Here is a 9,052-nt window from a genome sequence, read left to right as displayed (position 1 = left end):
AATGTCTGAACCTATGCAGTGTGATAGAGTTTTGTCTAGGGCGCAACGTCAGGAGTTCAGAAGGCGTAATAAGCTGTGTTTTTTCTGTGGAGATGCCTCGCATATTATTTCTGTCTGCCCTAAACGAGAGAAACGTTTTGCACACACATTTGCTGTGGGTGGTGTTCAACCTAAGTTTCTTCTGGCAATTACTCTGATCTGCTCCCTGTCCACATTTTCCGCTAAGGCTTTTGTGGATTCGGGAGCAGCTCTGAACCTGATGGACTTGGATTTTGCTAAACGTTGTGGGTTTCCTATGACACCTCTGCGGACGCCTATCCCTTTGAGGGGTATTGATGCTACTCCTTTGGCGAAGAATAAACCTCAGTTTTGGACCCAGGTGGTAATGCGGGTCTCCCCAGACCATCAAGAAAATTGCAGATTTTTGGTGTTGCATTATTTGCATGATACCATCGTTCTGGGGTTTCCCTGGTTGCAAATCCGTAATCCAGTTTTGGATTGGAAATCTGTGTCTGTGGTGAGTTGGGGTTGTCAGTGTGCCCTTAGTGGCGCTCCTATTTTCTCCACCTCTCCCCTGTCGCATGATGTTCCTGACTATTTGGCTGATTTTTATGATGTATTTAGTGAGACTGAGTCTGCGTCTTTGCCTCCTCATAGGAGTTATGACTGTGCAATTGAGCTGAGCCCTGGGTGTAAATTTCCCAAGGGTCGACTTTTCAATTTATCTGTACCCGAACACGAGGCTATGCGATCCTATATTAAGGAGTCGTTGGAGAAGGGTCATATTAGACCATCCTCTTCACCCTTAGGTGCTGTTTGTTTTTTTTTGTGGCCAAGAAAGATGGTTTATTAAGGCCTTGTATTGACTATCGTTCCCTCAACAAAATTACTGTTAAATATCAGTATCCGTTACCCCTGATTTCCGATCTATTCTCCAGAGTTAAAGGTGCTTGCTGGTTTACCAAGCTTGACCTCAGGGGGCGTATAATCTTATTCGCATTAAGCAGGGGGATGAATGGAAGACGGCGTTTAATACTCCGGAGGGACATTTTGAGTACCTGGTGCTGCCTTTTGGGCTCACTAATTCCCCTTCTGTCTTCCAGTGCTTCATGAATGATATTTTCCGAGACTTTGTGGATAAATTTTTGATCATCTATCTGGATGATATTTTGATCTTTTCCAAGGATTGGGACTCTCATGTGGAACATGTTCGGACTGTGTTCCGGATTTTGAGGGAGAATTCCCTGTATGTTAAGGGATCGAAATGCCTTTTTGGTGTACAGAGGATTTCATTTTTGGGATTTATTTTGTCTCCGTCAACTATTGAAATGGACCCAGCCAAGGTACAGGCCATTTATGATTGGGTTCAGCCCACTTCTTTGAAGGTCCTCCAGAAGTTTTTGGGTTTTGCTAATTTTTATCGTAAATTTATAGCTAATTTTTCTGGTATTGCCAAACCATTGACTGCTTTGACTAAGAAGGGGGCTGATGTGCTGAATTGGTCTCCGGAGGCTGTTTCTTCTTTTCAGGAGCTGAAGCGGAGGTTCACTTCTGCTCCGGTTTTGCGGCAACCTGATGTCTCACTCCCGTTTCAGGTAGAGGTGGACGCTTCTGAGATTGGTGCAGGAGCTTTTTTGTCCCAAAAAGATCCGGTAACATCTAAAATGAATCCCTGTGCTTTCTTTTCCCGAAAGTTCTCCCCATCCGAACGTAACTATGATGTGGGGAATCGTGAACTGTTAGCCATGAAATGGGCATTTGAGGAGTGGAGACATTGGTTGGAGGGAGCTAAACATCAAGTCGTGGTCCTTACTGACCACAAGAATTTGATTTACCTGGAGTCGGCCAAACGCTTGAATCCTAGACAGGCTAGGTGGGCCTTGATTTTCACACGTTTTGATTTTGTGGTCTCTTTTCTTCCGGGCACTAAGAATGTCAAGGCAGGCGCCCTCCCTAGGAGTTTCTTTGCTAATTCTCCTTTTGTGACCAAGCCGGCTACCATCTTAGGTTAGGGGGTAGTTCTTTCTGCCATCTCGCCCGATTTGAGATGTGTTCTGGAAGAGTTTCAGGAGGATAAACCTGAGCGTTGTCCCATTGGAAAATTGTATGTTCCTGACCAGTGGAGGAAGAGAGTGATGTCTGAGGTTCATTGCTCCGCATTGGCTGGTCATCCAGGTATTTTTGGTACTAGAGATTTGGTGAGTCAGTCTTCTTGGTGGCCCGCCTTGTCTCGTGATGTCAGGAATTTTGTGCAGTCCTGTGGGACTTGCTCCCGGTCTAAACCTTGTTCTCGCTCTAGTGGGTTGTTGATGCCTTTGCCAGTGCCCAGGAGGCCATGGACCCATATTTCAATGGATTTTATCTCTGATATGCCTGTCTCTCAGAGAATGACTGTTATTTGGGTGATTTGTGATAGATTCTCTAAGATGGTCCATCTTGTACCACTCCCTAAGTTGCCATCTTGCTCAGAGTTGGTGCCCTTGTTTTTGCAACAGGTGGTTCGCTTGCACGGGATTCCTGAGAACATTGTGTCTGACAGAGGAGTTCAGTTTGTTTCTAGATTTTGGAGGACTTTCTGTTCCAAGCTGGGAATTCAGTTGTCCTTCTCCTCTGCGTTTCACCCTCAGACCAATGGGCAGACGGAGAGAACAAACCAGACTTTGGAGTCGTATTTGAGATGTTTTATTTCTGCTGATCAGGATGATTGGGTTTCATTTTTGCCCTTGGCCGAATTTGCTTTAAATAATAGAGCTAGTTCTGCCACTTTGATGTCACCTTTTTTTATAACTTTGGGTTTCATCCTCGATTCTCTTCAGGGCAGGTGGAGTTATATACCTAATGTACCCCTTCTTCTCCATTTAGCTCTGGCATATTTACCAGTCCACCACCTCCTCAAGGAACAGGATTATCGGCAACTTTGGTATATTCTCTTTCCCCTTTTTTTCCCCCAAAATACATTATACCTTTTTCCTGGACGGCTATATGCCTAGGCAGACCTTTGTAGTCCTTTATAGTCTTTTGTGTGCATAACTAGCTACATCATTTACGCTGGTAAATCTGATCTATTCATTGGGCCTCCAGACACCCAGTTCAGTACTTTATTTTTTATATGTCACCCTAACGATATGTCCGCTTATCCTTACTTACAGAATATGCTATCAATTCACTTATGCCTAGCAGTGACATTATCGATTTGGTGAAAACAGACCCTACATTCAATTTAAAGGGGTATGACCACGTTCCTCCATGTTGTTTCATACATTGTCTTATCTACCGCATTATCTCTCACTCTTACGTTTTTAATGTCTCTATATCCTCCCAAGTGATTCTAATGCATGTATTCCATTCTCTCTCGATACTATATGTATATATTTTGTATAAAGTGTACATTTTTTGATATTTTTATGTATGTATTTTATTACAGCGACTTTTGTGATAAAGGCCGATGTGGCCGAAACGTCGATAGATGTCGCTTCCTCACCATCAAGCAATAAATTTATTTCACATTAAGCATAACCAGCGTGTGCAGTGACTCTATATTGTCTATGCAATTTGGGGACTATCCGTTCCTTTTCACTGGCACCGCGAACTCAAACTCTTAGGCCGAGTGCTAACCATCTACATTATCCAGTATAAGCATTTCTTTGGTTATCAGCACCGACCCAGTATCCATGACGTCTGAAACATTTATGTACGACGATGCACTAGGATCAACGATTCTATCTAAAATCAGATCTGGCTCAGATTTTCTTCATGTTCCCAGTAGGGACATCAAGACGAGAGATTGGGAGAAAGAAAAGACTCATAGCTTATGATCTACATTGCGCCACGTTGGGCGAATACCATCGACAAGGGAAGATACCCCGCGGGCTTCGTTGCCACTTGAGACCCACTCTTTTCTCTGACAACGCTAAGTACTGCGCCACTTTTCAGAGAATTCTGAACAAATGCTCATTTGATATAATTTTACTTACAATCGAATACCTTCAAGAAGCCATAATTGATACCGAAGCAAAAAATCTCTACCATAGAGACCCAATTAACTTCAACCTTGAGTAATACTGAGTTTAGTACTCTCAAAAATAAAGTAGATACTGTTTTACTAACACATCGAAAAACTCTAGAAGAAAGGAAGAGGTCTAAATTTCAACGTGGCACAGAAGACTACCTGAACAACAGAGTGTACAGATGGGAAGATCCAGCACCAAGACACTACCGTTCCAGATCTCGTCGCCAACAAGGGGGACATACAGCCTCCGGGGGATCATCTCCGGTTGGAGGTTCTTCACCAGGATCCGGGAGCGACACTGGCAGCACTTCTCTTTCCAGAGTTCCTTTTTTAGGTCAAAACGCACGCCAACAAGGCGGTCGAGGAGGAGGAGAACAAAATCGCCAGATGACTCTTTGGTCACAACAGGTAGGAGTCCAAGCTTAGTTATAAATATCTCTGACTACTCCCTTTCTCCTTTAGAACTTAAAGTGCTAAACCTAGGTCTCTCATTCTGTCCAACACCAAGATGGGATGCTTTCCAATTAGAGAAAGACCTACAACAATTTTATCGCAACATTAGATTGAAGGTACATTTTGATGATTCTCCAACAAGGTTAGCTAACATTACAGCTCCAGATCCCAATCGGGTCGTAAGCCCTTCTATTACAATTGACACCTTAGGACTATGCAATCCAAGTAGCTTCATGCCTCCAAAACTAATCATGCAGTTGAGACTTTTGTAGACCTCCTTGACAGGGATATTAAACAGACCATCCATGAACAACGATTGGGCCTACTTCCTGTCCGCCATAATTTATCACCTGTTGAAAAACAAGCCATCTCATCCCTGAGAGATAATCCAAACATCATTATAAAACCGGCGGACAAAGGAGGAGCAATCGTTGTCATGAATAAGAATCAATACGTGACCGAAATTAAGAGACAACTCTCGGATACCAACACATACAGGAAAGTTCATATTGACCCGACGTTCCAAATACGCAGGAAAATAGACCAAATTCTTGATAAACATATGCAGCTTAAGACCATAGATGCAAAGACTAGAACATTTCTGACAAATCAACATCCAATAACCCCGGTGCTCTATACCCTCCCCAAAATTCACAAAGACTTACACAACCCTCCTGGACGTCCCATAGTAGCCTCCACAGACTCTATCCTCAATCCTTTATCCATCTTTTTGGAAAAAATATTAACACCATTTACTCACACCACCAAATCTTTTATTCTGGACACAGGAGATTTCCTGAATAAGATCCATTCCATTAATTCCATTTCACCCAGCAGCATTCTCTGCACCTTTGATGTCAAGAGTTTATACACATCAATAACACATGACAAAGGTATAGAGGCAGCCAAACTAACTCTCATTGAAGCTAATATTGAACCAGACACACAGGCACTATCTTTGGACCTTCTATATGTAGTCTTACGGGAAAACTTCTTCCGATTCCAGGATGATTTTTTCATCCAGACGTGTGGCACCGCGATGGGCTCTAATGTAGCCCCCGCGTTACCAAATCTTTACATGGATAAGTTTGAACGAGACTACATTTACTCCAATCCACTTTTCCAGGAATTTGCCACAGTGTGGTTTCGCTACATCGACGATGTTTTCTGTATATGGGGTGGGGACTCAACTAGCCTTTTCAAATTCTATGACACCATCAATAATGCCAGACATGAGTTGAAATTCACAATGTCCCATAACTTGGATTCAATCACTGTTTTGGACACTAGGGTCAATAAAGACGCACAAGGAAGACTTTCATCCGATCTTTACACTAAACCCACCGACTGCAATAATCTTCTTCTGTATGACAGTTGCCATCCAAGGTCCACCCGCAATAGTCTCCCACGATCACAATTTAAAAGGGTCACCAGGATTGTGTCAGATCCATCAACTAGAGACCTCAGATTACGAGAAATGTCCGATAGATTTGAATCTAGACATCCATCTACACTTCTGGCTTCTGAGATGACCAAAGCACTGACTGACCCTGACACTACCAGAACCACAACAATCAAACCACCCAGACTCCCATTCGTTCATGGTCACCACCCGTCCATGCAAAGAATACATAATCTCATCCACAAACATTGGCCTTTATTGACCAGAGCCTATCCTAGAATTAACATTTTCAAATCTCCACCGTTGATGTGCCTGAGGAGACCTCAAAATATCAAGGACAAGCTAGTCCGGGCTGACCTGGGTACCTCCAGTCACATCAATACACATACTTTGACAGGACAGAAAAGAACAGGTACGTTTCCCTGCCTAAACTGCATGAGCTGTTCTAACATCATTAAAGGCAATGAAATAGTTCACCCACGTTCTGGTAAATCCTATCCAATTAAAGATTACTTCACTTGTGAAACTAATTTCGTCATTTACATCATCAAATGTCCATGTGGTTTACTGTATGTGGGTGAAACCACCCAGGCCATTAGGGACAGAATATCCAGTCATAAGTCCACGATTAGGTGCGGAAAAACATGGCTCCCACTTTCTGCCCATTTCAAGGAAGCCCGACACAACGTATCACAATTGCGGTTCCAAATTATTGAAAAAGTCCCTAGACCCAAAAGAGGTGGTAATCATAGTCGCCTTTTAAAGCAACGGGAGACATTCTGGATCTACACTCTGGACACCCTACATCCGAGGGGTCTCAACCGAGAAATTGATTGGTTAATCTAATGATTTTTTTTCCTCTTTTCCTTTAGACCCATTGAGTGGTTGCCTTCTTGAGTCTCTTTTTACATCTAACCCAAGCGGTAAGATAATGAACCATAATGTGTTTTCTTTTTTTCTTTTTCAAGTTTTCTTTTTCAAGTTTTCATTATTTTTTTCCCTCCCCTTTTTTCCCTGCTTTTCCCGGTTTCTTTTTTTGAGGGTGTTTTATTTTACATTTATTTCCCACTTTTTTTTCATTACACTTATTCTTTGTTTTGCCAATTTGTTTCTTGTTTATTTCAATTTACCTTGCTTTTTTATTTTCCTATATTTTTTCCTTTTTATAAAAAAAATTTTATTTTTCCTTTTTCCCCTTTTTCCCTTTTATTTTTATTTTGTATTTTATTTTTTATTTTTCCTATTTTACATCATTCATTTGATTACAGTTCATCCTATTGTTTACATCCTTTCCCATCCTCACTACCCGCTCACCCCCAGGTCACATATTAACTCTTTTCATTTCTTTTATTTTTTATTTTTACTTTATCTCTATTTAAGTTTGGACTCCTACGCAGTTTAAATGCTATATGTCTATGTATATTATTTGCAATAATACTGTTCGTATATATCTGATTGTATATCTCAACTGCCCAGCCTTTTCATTTGTAGCACACTGCACCTCCCCCCTTAGATGCGTGTGTTTCATTCAGAGCCTCAGCAGCCTCTGCGTGTCTTCATTAGATTTTCCCTGACTGCGCTTTACTGCGCATGTGTTGGCAGCCAGCGCCATCTTTTTGGTGGGTACCATTGTGAGACGACACGGCCGTGCTCCAATGCGCACGCGCCGGCGTCTGACCTCACTTCCGGTCACCTGACCGGACCGGACAGTGTAAAAAGCACAACTTGCTACTCAGCATCCACTCATTGCTTTGGCACCACTGTGCATACTTCACCCACTGCGCCACCAATAACTGTAAATACCGTCCCATATAGGGACCACCGCTGTACCACCAACTTAAATATGGTCCCAACTCTGGACCACCAATCCTGTTATATACCTAATGTACCCCTTCTTCTCCATTTAGCTCTGGCATATTTACCAGTCCACCACCTCCTCAAGGAACAGGATTATCGGCAACTTTGGTATGTTCTCTTTCCCCTTTTTTTCCCCAAAATACATTATACCTTTTTCCTGGACGGCTATATGCCTAGGCAGACCTTTGTAGTCCTTTATAGTCTTTTGTGTGCATGACTAGCTACATCATTTACGCTGGTAAATCTGATCTATTCATTGGGCCTCCACAGACACCCAGTTCAGTACTTTATTTTTTATATGTCACCCTAACGATATGTCCGCTTATCCTTACTTACAGAATATGCTATCAATTCACTTATGCCTAGCAGTGACATTATCGATTTGGTGAAAACAGACCCTACATTCAATTTAAAGGGGTATGACCACGTTCCTCCATGTTGTTTCATACATTGTCTTATCTACCGCATTATCTCTCACTCTTACGTTTTTAATGTCTCTATATCCTCCCAAGTGATTCTAATGCATGTATTCCATTCTCTCTCGATACTATATGTATATATTTTGTATAAAGTGTACATTTTTTGATATTTTTATGTATGTATTTTATTACAGCGACTTTTGTGATAAAGGCCGATGTGGCCGAAACGTCGGTAGATGTCGCTTCCTCACCGTCAAGCAATAAATTTATTTCACATTAAGCATAACCAGCGTGTGCAGTGACTCTGTATTGTCTATGCCCAGGTGTTGACACTGTGGTGGAGAGAATGCAGCAGATTTGGGACCAAGTGGTGGATAAGTTGTCTCTCTCCCAGGAAAAGGCCCAGCGGTTTTCCAACCAGCATAGGACCATTGGTCCCCGGTTTAAGGTGGATGATATGGTTTGGTTGTCGTCAAAGAATATCTCTATGAAGGTGGCTTCTCCAAAGTTTAAACCTAGATTTATTGGACCTTACAAGATTTTGGAGATTCTTAATCCGGTCTCTTTTCGATTGGCTCTTCCTGTTACATTCAAGATCCATAACGTGTTTCATAAGTCTCTGTTAAAGAGGTTTGTTGAGCCAGTAGTTCCTGTGGTGGCACCTCCAGACCCTGTATTGGTTGAAGGTAATGTGGAATATGAGGTTGAGAAGATACTGGATTCTCGTCTGGCTAGACGGAGACTCCAGTATTTGGTTAAATGGAAGGGTTATGGCCAGGAGGATAATTCTTGGGTCCCTGCATCCGATATTCATGCCGAAAGATTGGTTCGTGGTTTTCATCGGGCCCATCCTGATCGCCCTGGTGGCGTGGATGAGGGTTCAGTGACCCCTCCTCAAGGGGGAGGTACTGT

General features: G+C 42.4%; 1 long non-coding RNA gene across 1 annotated transcript; it reads left to right on the top strand.

The window, feature by feature from the left end:
- The first annotated feature begins 3,012 nt into the window (after positions 1–3,012).
- Positions 3,013–8,428, top strand: LOC141084472 (uncharacterized). The gene is made up of 4 exons (XR_012231003.1): positions 3,013–4,417; positions 6,737–6,787; positions 7,772–7,829; positions 8,060–8,428. It is a non-coding gene; the product is annotated as an uncharacterized lncRNA (long non-coding RNA).
- Positions 8,429–9,052: the final 624 nt, after the last annotated feature.

This window comes from Dendrobates tinctorius, unplaced genomic scaffold, assembly GCF_039654945.1.
Source record: "Dendrobates tinctorius isolate UK_male_01 unplaced genomic scaffold, ASM3965494v1 ptg000023l, whole genome shotgun sequence".
In the NCBI taxonomy this organism is placed as follows: Eukaryota; Metazoa; Chordata; class Amphibia; order Anura; family Dendrobatidae; genus Dendrobates; species Dendrobates tinctorius.
This window is presented reverse-complemented; position numbering and strand designations above follow the sequence as displayed.